Source organism: Schistocerca gregaria, chromosome 4 (assembly GCF_023897955.1).
Source record: "Schistocerca gregaria isolate iqSchGreg1 chromosome 4, iqSchGreg1.2, whole genome shotgun sequence".
Lineage (NCBI taxonomy): Eukaryota > Metazoa > Arthropoda > Insecta > Orthoptera > Acrididae > Schistocerca > Schistocerca gregaria.
The window spans coordinates 76,590,373-76,612,358 of NC_064923.1; the positions used below are offsets into that span (position 1 = coordinate 76,590,373).

Sequence of the window (21,986 nt, forward strand, 5' to 3'; positions counted from 1 at the left end):
CAGTAATGCTAGTGAAAACGAAGAAATCGACTTACGACAAACTCGTATTCCGTACTGTACTTAAGCAACACACTTCGAATGAGCTTTTAATTTGTATCCGGCGTTTCATTTACGGTTTAGTGAAGAAGGGGGATACATATTTCCAGTGAACAACAGGACAGGAATGCTAGTTGAAACTAAGAAATCGACGTACGCTGAACTTGTATCCCGTACTGCACTTAAGCAATACAGTTCGAAAGAGTTTCGAGATACATGTGACATACATGTAACGTGATGTATTCTTTGCTAGTAATATATTTCATTCATTTCTTTCCATTGTATTTTGCGGAGAAATACTAAGATACAAACACGCGATATCGTTAACGTGAAAATACTACTGGGCCTTATATATGTGAAGTACAGTTTTTCGCTCTTGCATTCCTTTGTTTCTGAACATTATTCTCAGCTCTTTGATCTCCATAATACATGCTCTCTGGCCAATTCTGACGTCATTGGTCTAAGCCGACGGGTTGTATCCCCTGCTAAACTAGACCCCTAAACTTTATGACATAAACCCACACATTACTGGGCATCCAAGATCAGTTAATGACACTTTTTTGAACACAATTAATACATAAGCTTTTATCGTGGCTGACTATCTACGTCCAGTCCACGTACTCTCAACAGTAGTCCAACGTCTCGAGTCACTCCATTTGTTTTTCAACAGTACAAAGCTACATTTGCAGCCGGCCACGGAGCTTCCGGGCCGTTTGTTTATTCTTGGCAGGACGCGCTGAACACTTGCCACCGCCGACGTATTATCTCCCTTCCAGTTTCGCCTGCACAAACAATAAATGGGTGCAGCATCCCATGCTCATCCTTTCACCCTGCTTTAAAATAACGAGTGTTGGAAACGGCTGGAACACAAGTGTCTCCAGACTTTCGTGAAATTCTGGGGGCACTACAGAATGCCTTCGGTTCCACACGACACTTTCGTTTCTAGCTGCACACAACTTAATTTGGATCCACACGAGTCTTTTCTGCTCGTGACTGACACTCACTCTTGCTGTACCATAGCCCTGGTGTTTGCGTCTTCCATTGCGCAAGGTTTATTCGTGCTGCTTCCTCTGGCAGGAAGTCAAACACTAAGTAATTTGATCAGCAAGCCATACTTGGCAGACTCCGCCACTTATCTTGTCCCTACGTCCTGGTAGGCTATTGCTTAATGTCGGCTGGCTGTTTGCCTATAGAGCCTGGACTCTTATTATGGTCTCAAAAGCAAGAATAAAAATTAAAATTTTCTACAGTCACAACAACAGCTGTTATGTCACCTGCCCAACGCGTACTGGCAGGTAAGGGGGGGGGGGGGGGGTGCAAGCCATAGTGGGCCACCAGGACTGGAGTCATTGGTGACAGAGGCAGTTGCTTCACGAATCACCACTTGGATGACGCCACACAATGTGTCAGCATTCCGGGATCACACACACACACACACACACACACACACACACACACACACACACACACACACACCTCAGCCGTCCTGCCGTTGCCTGTATTAAACCTGGACGGGGATCCGTAGTAAATATATTTTGGTACTTCTGAGTGATTGTCTGGCGTCCACCTGCACCTGTCTTACTCAAGACAACTTCATTGTTATCAAACAGACCTCAAGGGATGTGATTTAACGTATTATGTTACAAACAAATAGACACAGCCTACAGCCTCCCTGCGTGGTCTCCTTTGAGATGTCCCGGATAAAAAAGATCAAGATGGGGATGGGGTGCTACTACAACAATGATGTGACAACGTAATTTGTTACTAACAGACACATCTTGATCCTCTCCCTACGCTGCCAAGCTCCAGAGTGAATCCCTCGTAACCAAGAGCCCCAGTTATAAAAGCTGACAAGCGGCACGAGGAGGAGCAGGAGCGGTGCTTCATCCTCAGTGGCCCTTTGGGCTTCCCACCAGTTCATTGTGCTCCCATTGGCTGAGAGACGTAGGGATGGGTTTCTCGCAATTTTTCAGTCTCATGACCACTATCACACAATTACCTATGGCTTATGGAGGGTTCTTCTGGCTGACTTAAATCAAGTCCCACTGGTCTCCTGGAGGTGGGGAGGAAGGAGGGAATGAAGGTAACCTTGAATATAAGCTAACCAAATGTATAACCTGAGAGCAGATGTGTAACCTGACACCAGATTTGAAAAGGTCGTTATCTACGCCAGAAGTAATCCTGCTATACTAGTAATTTGGCCTCGAAAAGATGGCTGAGAATTTTGCAATTTGTGTTTAAATTAATTAAAAACGTGGTAGCAGCACCCAGGATTTAGTTTGGTTGTTCATTTCGCTTAGAGTGGGGATTTAGTTCTGTTTGTCACTCGATCACTTCTTGGCGTTTGTCTCTGTGCATAGTAGATAAAGAGAAGGTGAGATGGCCGAGAATTTTGCAATTTGTGTTTTAAATGATCAAAAAGTGATGACAGCGCCCAGGATTTTGTTTGGTTGTTCATTTCGCTTAGAGTGGAGATTTAGTTCTGTTTGTCTCTCTATCACTTCTTGGCGTTTGTCTCTGTGCGTAGTTGGTAAAGAGGAGGAAATAAAATGTTATTTTGTTTTAAAGTCGAAACCTAGTTCTCACATTCTCATTTAGCATGAAGTTACTAATAATAGCTATTTGAGAGTAATCATTCGTTGTGATAAAAAACAGGTGAGACAAACTGTGGAATATTAACAAGTAGAAAAGAACTGTGAAAGTCAGAGATTCTTGACTGACAAATGAACACAAAGTAGGTCATCCAATGTATTTAAAACTTAAATAATTTTCACTTAAAGGTCATTTAATTGATAAACTCATAAAAATAATTAGGGCTATATGGTGTAACAGTGAGTTATCTATTGCAAAGCACAGAAAATGAGAAGGACTGTCAAAATTAATACATTTGAAACATTTTGGATTTTTGGTGAGGGAGATACGCGTAAGGAAGAAGGTAGCAAAATATATCAACCTTTTCTGTAATTTTACTAAAAGTACAGAAGAGATGTGGGTGCACATACTCGTCCATCATATTGATTGTCAGTCGATGTATGGGAACAATTATACTCGTCCATCATCTTGTTCTTTATACATCCCATCATGCTGTTCATATATTCCCATTTGTACCTTTAATATTGAACATTCAAATCAACTCATTGCATGTCGTCAGCTTCAATTATCATAGCAATATCATTATCCAGATTCAGGCCCAAATTTACTTGTCTAGATCCACACACAGAAACACCCTTAATGGTGGACTTGGCTGCAGGTCTGCGAGATGTGGCAGATGTTGCTGCAGCTGCAATGGAGGCTGGTGCAGTGGTACCATATAGTTGCCCGACACCAGGTCTGGTAAGTCAGGGAGCCCATATGTGGGCTGCTGCTGTGCCAGTACGTGTGTGTCCCCACCCAGCAATTCCGCTACCTCTGATTCAGGGACGCGCTGCGCTGCAAGAACAATAACTAACCATAAGTATATATTTGAATACATATTTGTTAATAACAATAGTTATAGTTGAAACTTCCTGGCAGATTAAAACTGTGTACGGGACCGAGACTCGAACTCGGGACTTTTGCCTTTCACAGGCAGGTTCTCTACCAACTGAGCTACCCAAGCATGACTCACGCCCCGTCCTCACAGCTTTACTTCTGTCAGTACTTCGTCTCCTACCTTCCAAACTTTACAGAAGTTCTGCTGCGAAACTTGCAGAACTAGCACTCCTGAAAGAAAGGATATTGTAGAGACATGGCTTAGCCACAGCCTGGGGGCTGTCTCGGTCCAGCACACAGTTTTAATTTGCCAGGAAGGTTCATATCAGCGCACACTCCGCTGCAGAGTGAACATATCATTCTGGAAACAGCTAGTTATATTATTATTAATATTAGATACTTACTTTCAGATCTAACAGTCTCATTGCTCTTGTTCTGCGGGGACTGGCTGGTCCCTGCTGCTGATACTTCTCTCACTTCGTCATCCACTCAGTACAAAGAAAAGACCTTGAATGATTGGTGCTCAGGCTGCTGGATTCACAATATAATAACAGGAAGGATGACAGAGATCGATTTCCATTAATCCATTGGGTTTCCAGCATTTTATTGGCTGAAAGAGATTGGGAGGGATTGCCCATCAATTTTATTTCATATGACCATTATTAAGTTATGTCATGTCCTTGAATATAACTAACAAAGTTGCCTAAGGGCTGTGAGGTGTTCCCTTGGGTGACCTTGATCAATTCCTGTTGGTTCCCCAGGGGGAGGGAAGGTGGAGGGGACCAATACGTCGAAGTGTGTAACATTGTACCAGCCATTCAACCTGGCACTGGATGTGATAAGACTCTTATCTGTTCTGGAACTGGGATTGATGACCTATGAACATTAAGTATTCGTGTCTCCTGTTTTTGGGTTTTGAGGCTTGTCTTTTCGATATGACAGATGACTTAAATCAAAATTATTCTCCTTGAAACAGAGTGAATAGCATGAACTGCCCATCTGCCATCACTGTACACTTCTCCATATGAAATTCGTTGACCATCTTCCATATTCATAAATAGCAGCACGGGGTTTCCTTTACTCACACTTGTGATGAAGCTATTCTTTGATCTCCCGATTTCATATCCTTAGTTTCCGAGTCCGGCCACGGATCCTCGTCTTTATTATTAATTTTCATATCTAACAGTGCGTCCACAGGTTGAACATATCGAATTTCAGACCTTCATCCTTAATTGCTTTGCATTCTGTGTACTCAGTCTCTACAGATTCTGCTTCACCGGTTCTTGTATCTTCCTATAGTTTGTCATCGTCACCATACTACTCATTGTCGTTTACAAAGCTCACATGTGGTTGGTGAGAAGTCGTGCGTTCGGCAGCCACAGTGTACAATTGTTTTCTTGGTATGCATGCAAGCTGGTCAATACGTGAAATAGATATGCACTTACACATTCTGACCTAATGACCTCAGAATTTTCTATTGTGAATGCTATCCATTTGTTCATTACTCCATACCTGACAAAGTATTTATTGGGCGACACAACGTTCCTTTTTTCCGTTTTGACTGTAGCGCCACTTTTTTCAATGTGTCCACCGTTTATCCAACACTCAACGGATTCTTACATTCCATGTTAAGATACAGGGCAGCTGGTGTGTGAAACATGGTGGTTCAATAAAGTTACTAATACTGTGGGTGTGTTAGCACACAGAATTCTCAGACATTTATATGCGTACTTACACAGGTGCTATGATTGAAATTCCTCAGAGTTACTGAGATCCTTGCGAAAACCAACCGCTCCAAAATTATTGCTCATGATATGTAAGCTACGAGTATATGAGGCAGACGAAATACCCTCAGACTATAAGAAGAATATAGTAATTCATTTTCCACGGAAGGTGTGTGCCGGCAGGTGTGAATATTACTGAACTATCAATTTATACTTACACATGCGATGTACAAAAGAATGTAAAAACTGATAGATGTTGAGTTAAGGTAAAGATCAGTTTGGATTCTGGAGAAACGTAGAATACACAAGGCAGTATTGACCTTAGAAGCTGAGTTGAAGAAAGGCAAACGCACATTTATACAATTTGTAGATTCACCGAAAGCTTCAGTCAACATTACCTGGAACACACTCCTCGAAATTTTTAGGGTAGCAGGAATAAAATACAAAGATAAAAAAGTTACCTACAACTATTACAGAAACCAAACGGCAGTTAACAAAAGTGCCAGGACATCAAAGGAAAGCAATGGTTGAGGAGGGATGGAGACAGTGTTGTAGCCTCTCCTCGGTGTAATTCAATTTTACCATTGAGCGAGCAGTAAAAGAAACCAGAGAGAAATTTGGAAAGGCAGGGAGAAGAATGAAAACTCTGAGGTTTGCCAATAACATTTTAATTCTGTTAGAGGCGCAAGTTGACTTATAAAACCCGGCCGGTGTGGCCGTGTGGTCCTAGGTGCTGCAGTCTGGAACCTAGCGACCGCTATGGTCGCAGGTTCGAATTCTGTCTCGGGCATGTATGTGTGTGATGACCTTACGTTAGTTAGGTTTAATTAGTTCTAAGTTCTAGGCGACTGATGACCTCAGAAGTTAAGTCGCATAGTGCTCAGAGCCATTTTTTTGACTTGTAAAATCAGTGGACTGGAACAGACTGTGCCTTGTGGAAAAGTATAAGGCCAATATCACAAAAGTGAAACGACGTTGATGGAATGTGGATGTATTAAGTCAAGTGATCTGATACAAGTAGATGAGGAAATGACTAGCTAAGAGTAGTAGATGAATTTTGCAGTTTGGGCAGCGAACTAACTGTCTATGGCTGCAGGATGGACATGGACGATAGACGGTGGAGACAAGAAAATATCAGACGCTTTTGCAATAGAGGAATTATGGGGATCAAATGAGTACATCGAATAACTGATGAGGAGCTGTTGAATCGAACTGGGAAAACAAGATATTTATGGCTCAGGGTGAGTATAACATGGAACCAGGTATTACAACATATCGTGGCCCATTAAGAAACACACAATTTAATAATGGAAGGAAGTGTGTGCGTAAGAATTGTTGGGGAGACCGTATCTCGAGTACAGTAAGCAGGTTCAAATTTATATAGGTTGCAGAAGATATGCGCAGATGGAGAACGTTGCACAGAATAGCCAAGCGTTAAGATATGCATCAGACCAGTCTTCCACAACAATATTTTTAAATTATTTGCGACGCGGTGACACCGTGTTAAGAAAAAAATTGGGTATCAGCTTCCTGTATCTATCAAGGCTAGTTTCGTATCTCGTATATACTATTAATGCTGATTTTTGTTAATAGTTTAGATGCTCTTTTCTCATTCCTATAATATTATGATTAACTGACTTTTCAAACTGTCAAGCAAAATCCGCACCTCAAAAATGAAACACACATTTACTCAACATATACACATTGAAACTTCTTTATGTAAAAATAATTTTTCTTAAACTGCTGAGTGAAATTGTCTATACTGTCCCTTTACTATTTTTTATCATTGCAACAATGCCCTACAGAATTTGCCCTGACTAATAAGCTTAAACTTTTACTATACATTAATTACCCACAATATTCAACAGTAACGTAGCCTGACTGCTTTTAAATTAACTCAAAAGAATGGTCCTGAATAAGAAGAAATCCAGACAATAACCTATACATTTCATAAGTCACTTACCTCACAAAAATCTTCATTCCCCTAACTACAGCAATGCTGCAATCATCAATACCGCCAGCTAAATAAAATATTCTAACTACTAAAGGCTATAACTAGTGATAGTCATGTGGTTAGCAAAGGAAAGATTTTGTTGCAAAGCAAACAATGTATTTTTACCTTAATAATGTGACAACCAGTTAAAAAATTATATAGCAATCCATGACATTCAGTTCCAAAAATTATATAATCCTCGACAAAGTACATTCCCGTCCAGTTCTTTTGCTCGCGCTAATACTGCAAACCTCCAGCACTGCTAATTATTAACGTCTAACCTCCATCACTGCTGACTACTCATACTCAACCTCCATCACTGCTGGATGTTCACCTCCAACTGCTAGTCCGACCAGCCACAGAATATCTTTTTCCTTTATTGTATTTCAGTGCCCCATCTGGGGCGGGCTGGCAGCAGCATATGTGCTGCTCTTCATCTGAAATATATTAATCATACAATAGAAGACATTTAAAATGACATAAAGGAGAAAATATGGTCTACATCGACATAAAAAAGGGGGAACATCATGGAAGAGAACAGACAAAAAGGGGGGCGACTGTAAAATGGAGATAAAAACTGTAAAAAATTAGCGCACACAGAACGAAACCTCACACAGGATCATAAAAGTATCGACGGACGGCATAGCACATAACAATCACTGACAGTAACACTATGTACAAGTCCAGCACACGAAACTGCAGCTGTTGACGTACAGGAGAACAGCACCAAACACAACACTGACTTAGTGCACTGATGACGATGAGCAAATAGAGAAGACCTGCCAGGGGCATACAAACCAGGGAGGAGTGAAGAAGGAGGGGAGGGGGAAGGAGGGAAGAAGGGCGGGAGGGGTGGAGAAGGGGGAGATGGGAAGAAGGGAGGAAGGGGAGAGTGTCGCACAGCGCAGTCAGAGATTTAATACAGAGCGCTACCAACATACAATTTCCTACAAAGTTACACAGCAGTTTTATCTAAAACAACAGCAATCCTGTTTACTAATGTCTAATAAAGTTAGGTAAGTTCCGTGAAAGAGTATGTTTTGTGGATTCTGGAAACTTAATTGTCATCCACAACGCAAACACTGCCCGATTCACACCAGTTATTAAGGCCTTCTATCGTTGATTGGGCCCAGCATTTCTGTAACCTCGAAGAACTGGGAAAGTAAAAAGAGGATAGGTAACAATTTATTCATTTACTGTAGAAGGTGTAGCGTTTTCCTTCAAATAAAAGTCGTTCGTATCAGCTAAAATAATAAATTGACCAAAGCAATCAATGCCTATTTCTGTATTTGTGAAATAATAACCTAGAACGTAAATTGGAAGTAAAGCATAAAGGCCATCAGTGTTCATGTCTTTGGAATTTCTAGCGTAACGCTGCTGCACTGACATCACTGCAAGATACCCTTCAATGCCACATCTAAATTGACCTAACCGTACATCTGCGACGGCTTGTTAATATACGGAGGTTGCTCTCCACCTGATCGTGGCAGTGCAGAGGGAAGAAGAAATTCTGAAAAGTTAATTCGGAAGGGAACAAATAGACATAGCTAACGTGTTAGTAATCGTGGTTTAATTGTTGTGGATTAAAGGTGGAGCTTATATTTTTATAAGTGGCACGAAAAGAAGAGCACAATCAAATGGAAGTTTGTGATGAGAGTAATTCCCCCAGAGGCTGTGCTTTAACGGAGTCAGACTCAGATTGCAACCAATAGTGTTCATATTGGAACCCCATACAATAAGCGTAACTTAATTTTATGCCTTTATGTATCAGTTGATATAATTCAGCTTCTAAACTGAAAATCAAAATTATGTATTTCGTGAAAGACTGTAGCACAAGTTCTGGCTCAGAGACGTAAGACTGTTTTACCCTCGTTGAGTGGTCTCATTCCACAAAGTTTACGACTTTCAGTGCTTCTCGAAATCTGAGGGAAAAACAAAGTTCGTCGCCCTTTTTTCAAGGCTCCTACACACGCACCACATTGTCGGACAATCGACCGACCGACCAATTTCATGGCAGCCTACACAGGTCCCGACCGACTGCAATCCGGTTACAGCGCCGCGCTGCAGTTCTGAGTTGTTTCTTTTAAGTCCATCGAGTTTCTGTTCCACGAGATTCCGCTTGGTTTTACACAGAAACAAAAACAGTGGTTTATCTTGGCTGGTTTACGTGTAAGAATGCCAAACAGTGCCGAGAGAAATCTGAGGGCAAAGAAGTGGCTAATGCAAGAAAAGAAATTCTCGCCCACGCTCTGTTACTTAAGCAGCCGTGATCGGATAATTTTCGTAATTATCTAACAATAGATAAATCGTGCATTTCGGAGCTGCTGAACATCATCAAACCATTCTTAACGAAAAAGAATAGTCACGAGAGAGGCTGTAAGCTGCGAGGTGAGACTGTTAGCTGCATTAAGATATCTAACCCATTACAGAAGCTAAGGGGACCTGAAATTCAGCGTAGTTGCAACAAAGGAAAAGAAAAGGTTTAAATGGATCTGAGCACTATGCGACTTAACTGCTGAGGTCATCAGTCCCCTAGAACGTAGAACTACTTAAACCTAACTAACCTAAGGACATCACACACATCCATGTCCCAGGCAGGATTCGAACCTGCGACCGTAGTCCAGACTGTAGCGCCTAGAACCGCTCAGCCACTCCGCGTAGTTGCATCCCCACAAATATTAACTAAAATGATTTCTGAAACCTGGAACGTAATTTATACTTGCTTGAGCAAATATGTCATGGCACAGCAAAATAATCAAAAGAGAAACTTTCATTTAAACTGAAATGTCCCCTTAGAAAAATTATAAATGACTGTGCTTAAACTGCCACACAATATGTTCAGCGCAACTCAATCTGACTTTCAATAATCTCTACAAAAGAATGGCCCTGGCTAACATTAACCTATACCTTTTCACAAATCACTTACCTCACAAAAATCTTCGTTACTCGAGCTAATGCAATACAGCGAGCGCCACTACTGCCAGCTAAATAAAAGATTCTAACTACTGAAGGCACTAACTACTGATAGGCATAGTCAGCAAATGAAAGATTTTGATAGAAAACAAACAATGTATTTACCTTAATAATGTTCAAAAGTCATAATATATATATCAGTTCATCATATCCAGTATTACAAGTTTACTCTTTCTGGCGGACACACGTCCAGATCGTCCGCTCTTAAAATTCTGCATCTCTCTCCCCACATCCACCACAGCTGGCGGCTCACCTCCAACTGCGCAGCTCTACGCGCTGTTCACATCCAGCTGCCCAACACTACGATGGCAAATATCCCAACAATGAAAACCAACCACAGACTGCACACAGCACAGTCAGTGATTTTCATACAGAGCGCTACGTGGCGTTACCAACATAAAAACCTAAACAGCCTACTTACAAACATTATTAATTTACATATGTATTACCATAGCATAAAAATTTATTTGTAACTCGAAAAATCTCAAAGTTCGAAGAAGAAAGACTAGACATGGTGGTGGGACATATCAACTAATAAATACAACAACAGATACGTAAAAAACGAAGCATTTAGCACTTGTTAAAACTGTTAAAAAAACTTCTACGCTTTGCTCTTCATAGCTGAGGACTTGGTTTTAGCGTGGACTTTTTTTAACACTTATAACGATGAAGGAAGTACGTTATATGAATTAGTGTCCTCTGAATGTCAATATTTCGGTTTTTAGATTTAATTTCGGATAAGTATTGGAAATAAAACACAACACCAGAAGTATAGGTCGACGGACTATTAGTCTCTTTATGTGCCACACGAAACCATTATGGATTCGTTTAAAAAAAGCGGAAAAATTGCTTCGTTTCTTGCATCTACGTTGTCATATTCCTCGGATGACGTACCTCAAACATCTGTATTCTTTAAATTTCTCCCGAAGCTCTGTCTTTAAAGTTTAGTCCGCCTCGCAGTCTACCATATGCATATTAGAACACCATTTAATACCACGCGCAGTGACGGAATACGAACTTTTGTGGCACAGTTTATTGGGTGGAATGGGGGGGGGGGGGGGGGGGGGGGAGGCGGCTCTCGGGTTGTCCCACCTGCCCGACATCCCGACATGGAATGATCGTCGGTCGATCGGTCAAAATGCGCCTACACATGTCCAGTTTGTCGGTCGGTCGGTCGATGGGAGTGTAGGATCCTTTAAATGTACGTTTCATGACTGACATTCATTATCTGTAATAAAAGTTTCCACCATAATGGCCTAAATTGAAGACGTATACATTATGCAAAGAGCAAAAAGTAATACTGCAAAAGAGATCAATAATTGCAGAAAGATGAACGAAACAGCTCGTAGCCGCCATGGATTCGCCATCTGACGGAGATGAGCCGAAGTTTCCAGCGATAACTGTTGATAGGCGTGCTGTGCCGGTGGCGTGTGCTGTTGCTTTGTGCCCGGGCAGTATTACGCCGTGTGTCCACCCAGTGACCGGCGTGACCAAGTCAGAGGACGTACGTAGCTCCATAGGTATTAAAAAAGCTAGCAACCTGCCTTTGTAGTACGTAGCATACGGGCGGATAGTGTGACGGTTTTGAACTTGTACGTGTGTTTTTGCCGGGGCTGACAGGTCTGTATCATTTAATAACCATTATGGAGACAAGGCTTACGTAATTCGAAAAAAGAGACCTCCGTGCATTGTGACATACTAATTCGAAAACCATTCACAGGGGAAGCACTCATTAGGAGTTTCACTGCGGTCGTTTCGCGGGTTAGGAAACAACATTCCCGTACTCGTGTTATTCACGCAATAAAGTGATTTCTTTGTTGTCTTTTAATTCAGTGTTCAGTGTTCAGTGTCAGCGCAATCGATCGAAATAACTGTGGAGTCAGATTGGCCATAGGTACCCGAGATGCAAAATCTTTTCTTGTAGAGTGTTTCGAGAAACGTTTGTCCCGTGATTTGACTGTTGCATTCGACGCGCGTGACTGAAATTGCGTAGCTCCATCTGTCTTCAAAAACGCCAAAAGACAATTTGTTCTCGAACATAATACTGTAACTGCATAGCAGCTGTTATCGTCTGGTCATTCACATACAGGTGTCAGTGATTTCCGTTAACAGGATCTCAAGAAAATCTTGGTCAATCCTGCCTATTCAGAGCTTGTGTTCGGGCTATGATCTCGTCCACGGAAAGCTAAGGATTAATCTTCCCTCTTTGCGAGAGCTGAAGCTAACAGGACTGAGGATAGCTGATCAATTGAGGAAAGGGAATTTGTTCTAGATATTGAATGGTTATTTTTACTTCCTGTGTATTTCATTTGACGCCTAGGGCTGAAGATTGTGATACGGAGCCTCTGCCTTGACCAGTAAACATCGTCGGCGCTTCTCCTTGACGGCTGTTGAAAGTGGTCTTCCGCGGTGTCTGGGGTCTAGGTTAAAGGTAGCAAGGCGCCCCGTGGACAAGGCCGCTAGAGGCACATCAGAAGCTCGGACGGGGAAGAAAAGGTGCACGTTCTTCTCAAAGGACCGATTTCGGCATTTCCTTAAAGAGATCTAAAGAAATACAGTAAACATAAATTTGACTGGTCGGATGGGCGATCTGAACTGTTCTAGTATCGAAGGTGACAGTTTGATTGAGAGTTGGCATAGTGAATGTAACTATTTAAAAACAAAAAAAACTTAGGGTTAACTAATCTGTGGGATAGGTTGCAAAGTAGTAGTTTATATATGATTGGTTTTATACAGTCCACTTTCCGTTCTTGTACTTCGATTCCCGGTGAAAACGTGTTTTGATACTGTGGTCTAACATTTTCACGTTTTTAATATTTGGAGGGATGTACAACAGGGACAGATCAGCCCAAAACTACCTTACACGTTTGGGGGCACCGATGCTTCAGTTTCAATACGTGACTATGCCGTAGTCTCCATACTGGTAGGTAGCGTAACTCAACAGTCCTGACGTTTGTTGAATTAAACGTCTACTAACATTATCGCCAGAAAGACATTTTCGTAGGAAGAGTTATTGGCCAGGACACGTTAGTGACCCGCTACGCCTACCTAATATTTCTCTTACGTCATCTTAATAGAATGTTCGTACTGCTCTTGTTAGACCCTCCAAGCTGTTTCGCATAACAAGATTCTGCAATCTCAATTTTCGTGTAGAATAAACCGCAAATGAAAGATTCAATTGTAACAAACGTAAACTGTCATTGAAATGATTAGTCTTCTCAAATGGTTCATAAAATGTTTGTATGAATGTCAGAGTAACTCACTGAAACAATATGATACAAAAAGAGTAAATTTGCGCAAGGCCAATAGAAGATAGTTACTGGGGAGGCAGTTTCACCAGATACCCTCAGGAGTCTTCAATCTTTCAAACACTGTAGCTAGTTGACCTTTACCATTATCTATGGGATATTCTAGCTCTTATTTTTCATAAATAAAACTGAAGAAAATTTTATATTGTGGAACACAATTTTTAGCTTTCAACAAATGTTTCATCGCTTTATGCTATCTAAAGAGATTTTGTATTCACAGAACGCTCAGTGATTCGTTGTGATAGCGCCTTGCATAGGATACAGTACCAGAAACTGACAAGATAACAGAATGTAACATGACACTACCAGACTGATACTGATCTGAGGCTGAATGGCAAGATGCATCTGAGACAAGTCAGTCAGCTCCTCCACTCATTAGGAGTCTTCTTGCAAATGCTCTCAAGATTTTTCTACACTACCACTTAGATGCAGTATGACATGGCTATCACCGAGCGAGGTGGCGCAGTGGTTACCACACACGACTTGCATTCGGGAGGACGACGGTTCAAACCCGCGTCCGGCCATCCTGATTTAGGTTTCCCGTGATTTCCACAAAATCGCTTCATGCAAATGCGGGTGTAGTTCCTTTGAAAGGGCACGGCCGACTTCACTACCCATCCTTCCCTAATCCGATGGGACCGATGACGTCACTGTTTGGTTCCCTCTCCGAAACCAGCAAGGCAAGCGTTACGCGTCACCATAGAAAGGTTATTTACGTAACGATTTGTGACTTTAAGTTGTTACAGTTGAGAGCTAATCCGTTATCAGGTTATAGTGTGAAGCCGTCGCAGAACGAAGCCGGTCGGATCAACCAAAACGGCCTAAGTGTGCCGATGCTAAGAACGGCTGAAAGCAAGGGGAAACGACTGTCGTAATTTTTCGCGAAAACATGTAGCTTTGCTGTATGGTTAAATGATATCCTCTTGGATAAAATATTCCGGAGGTAAAATAGTTCCCTATTCGGATCTCCGGGCGGGGACTACTCAGGAGAACGTCGTTATTAGCAGAAACAAAACAGGCGTTCTATGGATAGAAACTTGGAATGGCAGATCCCTTAATCGGTCAGGTAGGTTAAAAATTTGAAAAGCGGAATGGATAAGCTACATGCAGTGGGAATTAGTGAAGTTCGGTGGGAAGAGGAACAAGACTTCTGGTCAGGTGAATACAGGGTTATAAATAAAGAATCCAATAGGGGCAATGTAGGAGTATGTTTAATCATATTGAACCCATTATTGTAGCCAAGATACCAGAAGCGCAGGCCTACCATTGTATAAGTTTACATGCCAACTTGCTCTGCAGACGAAGAAATAATTCAGATAGTTAAGGGAGACGGAAATTTAGTCATGTGGGACTGCAATTCGATAGTCGGAAAAGGAAGAGACGGAAAGTAGGTGTATATGGACTGAGGGTAAGGAATGAGAGGAAGCCGCCTGGTAGAATTTTGCACAGAGCATAACTTCATCATACCTAACACTTGGTTTAAGAACCATGAAAGAAGGTTGCATACGTGGAAGAGACCTGGAGACACTGGAAGGTTTCACATTATATGATACTAGAGATTTAGGAGCCAGGTTTTAAATTGTAAGACATTTTCAGGGGCAGATGTGGGCTCTGACCACAATTTATTGGTTAGGAGCTGTAGATTAACACTGAAGAAACTGCAAAAAGGTAGAAATTTCAGGAGATGAGACCTGGATAAACTGAAAGTAAAGCTTGTAGTGTTTCAGAGAGCATTACGGAGCGACTGAGAAGAACGGGGCAAAGATACAGTAAAAGAATGCGTAGCTTTGAGAGATGAAATAGTGAAGGCAACAGAGGAAAAAAGCAGGTAAAAAGACGAGACATACTGAATTTAATTGAAGGAGAAAATAAAAAAATGCAGTAAATGAAGCAGGCGAAAAGGAATGCAAACGTATCAAATGAGATCGACAGGAAGTGCAAAATGGCTAAGCAGGGATGGCTAGAGGACACATGTAAGGATGTAAAAGCATTATCACTAGGGGGAAGATAATTACTACCTACACGAAAATTCATATGGAGAAAAGAGAATCTGAATGAATATCAAGGGCTCAGACGAAAATCCAGTCTTAAGCAGAAAGGTAGGAGTGTATAGATAGAGGGTCTATACAAGGGCGACGTAGTTGAGAGCCATATTACGGAAATGGAAGACTATATGATGAAGTTGGAGATATAGTACTGCGTGATGAATTTGACACAGCACTGGAAGACCCAAGTCTAAACAAGGCCCTGGTAGTAGACAACATTCAATTAGAATTACTGACAGCCTTAGGAGAGCCATCCATGACATCTCTTCCATCTGGTGAGCAAGATGTAAGAGACATGCGAAATACCCTCAGACTTCCAGAAAAATATAATTTCAATCCCAAGGAAAGCAGATGCTTTCAGGTATGAAAATTACTGAACTATCAGTTTAATAATACTGGCACTAATTCTTTACAGACGAATGGAAAAATTGGTAGAAGCCGACCTTAGGAAAGATCAGTTTGCATTATGTAGAAATGTTGGCAATACTAATGAAACCCACGTTTCTAGCATTTGTAGACTTACATAAAGCTTTTGACAATGTTGACTGTAATACTTTCAAAATAAAGGGAGCGAAAGGCTATTTACAATTTGTACAGAAACCAGATGGCCGTTAAGAGTCGAGGTGCATGAAAGCGAAGCAGTGTTTAGGGATAGACAGGGTTGTAACCTACCCCGATGTTATTCAATCTGTATATTAAGCAGTAAAGAAAAACAAAATTTGGAGAAGGAAATAAAATCCAGGGAGAAGAGATAAAAACATTGTTTGCCAACGACATTGTAATTGTCAGACAGCAAAGGACCTGGAAGAGCAGCTGAACGGAATGGACAGTATGTTGAAAGGATATAAGATGAACATCAACAGAAGCAAAACGAGGGTAATTGAATGCAGTCGAAATAAATCGGGTGATGCTGAAGGAATCAATTAGGGAATGACGCTTGAAGTAGGAAATTAGTTTTGCTATTTGGAAAGCAAATTGATTAGTCAAAGGGAGGATATAAACTATAGACTGCCTATGGCAGGGAAAGCGTGTCTGAAGAGATTTTACATTGAGTATAGATTTGTCAGGAAGTCCTTTCTGAAAGTATTTGTATGGAGTGTAGCCATGTATGGAAGTGAAACATGGGCAAGTAATAGCTTAGACAAGGTGAGAATAGCTTTCGAAATGTGGCGCTACAGAAGAATGTTGAAGATTAGATTGGTAGATCACCTAACTTATGAGGTACTGAATGCAACAGGACAGAAGAGGAATTTGTGGCACAACTTGACTAGAAGGGATCGCTTGGTAGCACACGTTCTGAGGCATCAAGACCTCACCAGTTTAGTATTTGAGGGAAACGTGGAGGGTAAAAATCGTAAAGGGATTCGAAGATATGAATACACTGATTCAGAAGGATGTAGACTGCTGTAGTTATTCTGAGATGAAGAGGCTTGGACAGATTAGTGTAGCATGGAGAGCTACATCAAACCTCTCTCGACTGAAGACATTTCGGTCTCCTTGTGGAACCACGTGACATTACACGAAGAACATAACGATCTCTAGCTACCAGTATGTAACTGGACAATAGTTAACGATAGGTGCAGTGCCAGAGATCGGTAGAACAGTGTTGGCAGCTCACCATGAGGGTGGAGGGTAAAAAGAGATACGCAAACACCCAGATCAGAACCTGATTTGCTGCAGTTTTGTAGTATCCTGTAGGAAAAATAACCGCGGCACACACATCGTATTTAAAAATACAGCAATAATAGGCGTTAAAGATCTACAGCAAAAAATATTCGTTGTGGTGGCACGAATTTTATATAATTCGTCACGTAATTGAAGCACATCATCTGGATGTGCGTTCGATCAAGCAGCAATCAGTAAGTTGCGACAACAAAACCGACTCGGTTCCACTGGGAGGCATGTTGTGGTATCTCTGTTTCCTGAAGTCATCGAAACGAAGCAAAAGATTAAAGTTTTCATATGAAAATAGGTCATTTTTGAGATGTCTTCACAGCGGTATCACTTTTCCCCCACGTTTTCATTTGGAATTAAGAAACTGGAGTCATTTCCTCAAATTTCCCACCACTTCCAGTATGTTTATTATACTCATTCTTATCGCTTTACCATAAAACATAGTTAAACCGAAAAAGGTCAGACGCACTGTTCCGGATGAAGTGCCTATAGGCTATAGGCTTTACTCTGTAAAGCTGATAATGTGAAAACTTGTCAATCATTGGAGGTCATTTTTCTGCTGTTATCCAGTGAATTTGTATTGGGCTGGTCTTCTTGTTGCTTTATTAGAAGCATCTTCCTTCAAATACGCACTGTTACTTACCCTATTAGCCTACCTCTTATCCTCTAAGAATTTCGTATATACTTACAGAACCTCAGATGTGAAGAAGTTTTATATTCTTGGAACAACCAATAAACCGTGAGTCTTTAAGGAATCTAACTCCCCTGTATGAAACAGCTCCAGACTTGAGATTAAATTAAAAATGATTGTTTATTAAACATTCGACGTAAAACATGAGAAATTTCGAAAAGGTTTGGAATTGTTTAGATCTCTTCCCACTTCGCCACGTGACTCTGGACTTGTAATTCTTTACAAAGTCAAAGATTTTAGTTATTCTGTTATTATTCATTCTGCGTGTAGGGCCTCATTTTTACGCTACATGTTTCTGAGCTGAATTGTAAGTTTCTAAGGCTTGGTACATTTGTCGAAGTATCTATACGTTTTACAGCTAAATACTTGGGTTAGCATAGGGTACAATTTCTTTTTTTCTTTGCATCATGCCCTCAGATGACTTTCGAAGTATTCTGCTGTACTGGCACCGTACTTTTCACTTTTATGTATTTTATCAGGAAGTTAATTTTCCTTTCGACATTGTCAGTGTTTAGGCAACGACCACTGAACTTTCATTCTCTCTGTTCATCTGACCAGCGTTCACACGTTCCACAGCAGCAATTGGCCCAGGAATAGCAAGACAAAACTACACCAAATGAATCATATTTTTTCATGTTAATGCTTTTACTATTAAAGTTCAGTAGGCCAACATTTTACATAGCTTTTCACTAATGCTTTCAGTATTTCCTTCACGTTTTATGGATTTCTGTACACATGAAAATTCATAACTCTTAAACAGGAAAATGTGGTGCCATACTTTTCAACCAAAGCACAAGACTTTAATAACGTCTCATTGCAGCTGCTCTTTTTCAAATATGGTCCACCCTAATGCTCTAAAAGATGAGAAATAATGCACCATTCATCAGTACATTCAACGTAAGTCATAGCTGACAGCTTAGCTATGAAATTCTTAGACAGTAATTTCAGCCTTCCCTTCCCGCTTTTTCAGTTGGCCATGTAAAACATGTATTTATTGTAATCTTCCGAACAGTGTATTTCTTGATACACTGCCACCACTGAAGTTTCGCAGTACATATAATTGTTGTGAAGAACAGCTGGCTAGGAAGAAAAATGTACAGTAGACAGTTTTAAAAGAAATGTTTAATAACAGGACACTTCCGGAGGGAATTAACATTTCAAAGCAGGAAATATCTCATTGTTTCCAATGCTGGTAGCAGGGATAGCAATTTTGTCTTCTGGTGCAAAAGCACAAGTTCGTACTAAATTTCACTAAACTGAGAAAGTGGCTGGAGAGATTCAGCCTTTACTGTATATATGTGGAAATGCTGCTAGATTTTGTTTGAAATTGGCAGTTGGTGTGTAAAAAATGAGCCACTTTAATACAAAGTGCAGACCGTGTGCACTGTGCAGCCAAAATCTAGATAATGGTCTTCTGTTGCAGATTGTAGAAAGTTCTTTTCCTGTTTACCACCAAAATTGGTGTTGTCTGCAGAAACTGTAATGACTTTCCCGTCAAACTTTTCTTCAAAATCTCCAGCACATTATTCTGAACTAGATTTGAAATTTCTCCAGATAAATTAACCAATTCGAGCATTTTTACCATTACGTCGTTCTCTGGATGAAAATACCTGACAGGAGGAGGAATCAACTTAGGATACAGATGAGACGTATCGCTCAGTTTAGAAATGCAATAAAATTTGTTGAAACGGTATTACATTGTCAGGAATCACAAAAAAGTAGGGTATTTGAGTATCCCCAAAACACTTTCGGTACGAGACAGTTTGGAAATACTTCCCAGGACGAATGGACACCCTATGTTTGTAGCAAAGCTTGGGACCAGACTCACAAAGAATATTTGGTAATCCAGGAAGAAAGCTCGCTGTGTTAGCCTACTAGAAGATACCACTTACAGTTTTGAATGCTAATTTTTTTAGACGAGCTGTTAACATGTTAATGGAGATTTTTTCAACGAGCCTGTTAGGTTTTATTCCACATGGTCTCTCAGTTCAAATAAATGCTGCCCTTGTTTTGTAATGACGTGGTTCGAAAATTGAAAGATTTGGATTTCCGTGAACTGACTTTCGTCAGTAAGTGTTAATCTGCGTGTACCCCCCGACCTCTACGACCGCCTGTAACAAATTTCTTTAGGACGATACATAGGTGAGACAATGAAGGCCACACCTAGGCTCAGGGCTGGCCCAATAATGTAGAGTGGAGGGATTCTTCCGTTTCCGTGAGAAGCCAAGGAGCAGTTGCAGTTGAATTAGTAGATGCACGGATGTCCAGGAATATTTCCTACTTTGTGAATATCTGGCACCTTAAAGTTAACTTGCTATGTGGGTCTGCAGTCTGTACTAATTGTTTAAAGAATGCCATTTCCCGCTTAACGCGGTAAGTTTTTTGCCACCTGAAGTTCCGAGGTACCCGAAGCCAACAATAAATACAGGATGCCGTGTGGAGGAACAGAGAAAAGTAACGTTCCCTTCCTATATACAAGATAGTTTCACTTACAAGTAAAATAATGCACGAACTTGTTCATTGCAGGTTGAAATAAGTTCGTATCTAAACCTGTTTGTGAAGAACGTAAATGTAAGGCGTGATGTGGTATCGAATATTTGTTACAAAATCAGAGTAAAACTGAAGTTGCAATAGCAATTCCTTCGAGTGGTTAGCATCATCTCAATGTGTTCCTCACTCTGCATGGAACTTAATGACTGCAATCGTTAGAACAAACATGGGCCACAGCGGCTGCGTAGGGAATAGCAGGTTGACACTCATAAACTGCTTCGCTCTGCCCGTCGTTGATCCCCAGAACTAAACCAGTACACGCCAGCTTAAAAGCAGAAGTAACATGTATCTGCATGATGAGCCAACACAGTTGATAGTGAACTGTCAGTTGCAGGACTAAATTAAAAGTAAGCGGTATGTGGACCGTTCATGGTAATACTCTAAAGCCCCCTACCATCCCTCCCCCCCCCCCCCCCCCCACCCTCCTGCCCTACACGAATAAGTACCGAGCGCTGTGTGAAAGGGACCATGAACTCCAGTGAGGCTAACTGCTTCAGTTGGGCAGATTTCAACAATATTTGCCCGGTAATTGTGAAGTTTAAAAAATAGTGGCGAGTGTGGATTATTATGTTCGCCTACCTATCCGTTACACGACTGGTTTCATAAAATGCCCTACCCACTTGCAGAAATACCAGGATCCGCCAGTACTACAGTTTGAGGGTATGTGTTTTCACTTTCCTTGCATCATTGGGGTTAGTTTGCTTGCCTCGTGACTTCCGAAGTTGTAAATCTCGTCGCGATTGGCTTCTCCGTACAGGCGCAGGATTCGACGTGCAAACAACCACCTGTGCTAAAGTGAATTCAAAGTATGGAAGAAAATCCAGTGTACGAAATGAAGTTGCCAAATCATAGGACACCACTTAACGTTTACTTGTAATCAATAAATGCAGGTAAGTATAAAGGGGAAGCTGACTGTTGAGCCCCACAACAGGACCCAATCTGATTCAGTGCTGAGAAGTTCAAAATTTCACACGACCCTTCTCCAGGACACTGTTTAACACGAGAAATGATTTTGGTAACTCGTTACACTATACAGTCCACAGCGCATGTTGCATTTGTCTATACCTGATATGAAACTTCCAGTGAGTTGTTACACACATACGTTTCCCGAGGCATTTAGCTGCAATAAATAATAATCGGCATCGTAATCCGTTTCAGTCCCGATGCGTGAAAGACAGTGAGATACAGTAACAATCTTGCGCCTGCTCCTTCAGAGCGCAGTTTTGACTGGTCCATCGTCTTCCAGCATTAACGCGCAAGTTAAAATGTTCTTCTCATTTACGCTTTTACTTAACAACTTCATACAATTATTATTAAATTTTCATCAGTACAACTAATGTTGAGACGGTATGTCTGCAGGGCCATAGCAGTGTTTAAATAATAAATATTAAATAAAAACAATGTACTGATTCGCGCCACGTGAAGGATGTGATTCCCGGCAGTAAGGTACTCAAACGTGGTAGGGAGCGCATTCCCACTCTCTGAAACCATCTGCGGCACAAAACGCACGGAACTCTCTCC

The 21,986-nt window shown here is 41.1% G+C and overlaps 1 protein-coding gene across 1 annotated transcript in view; it reads left to right on the forward strand.

Annotated features, from left to right (window-relative positions):
• Positions 1-11,639: 11,639 nt before the first annotated feature.
• Positions 11,640-21,986, forward strand: part of LOC126267605 (serine/threonine-protein phosphatase 6 regulatory ankyrin repeat subunit C-like) — a 62,490-nt gene continuing 52,143 nt past the window's right edge. The window contains exon 1 of the mRNA XM_049972905.1: positions 11,640-11,717. The gene's annotated coding sequence lies outside the window, so the exon portion shown is untranslated. The remainder of the gene's footprint in view (positions 11,718-21,986) is intronic.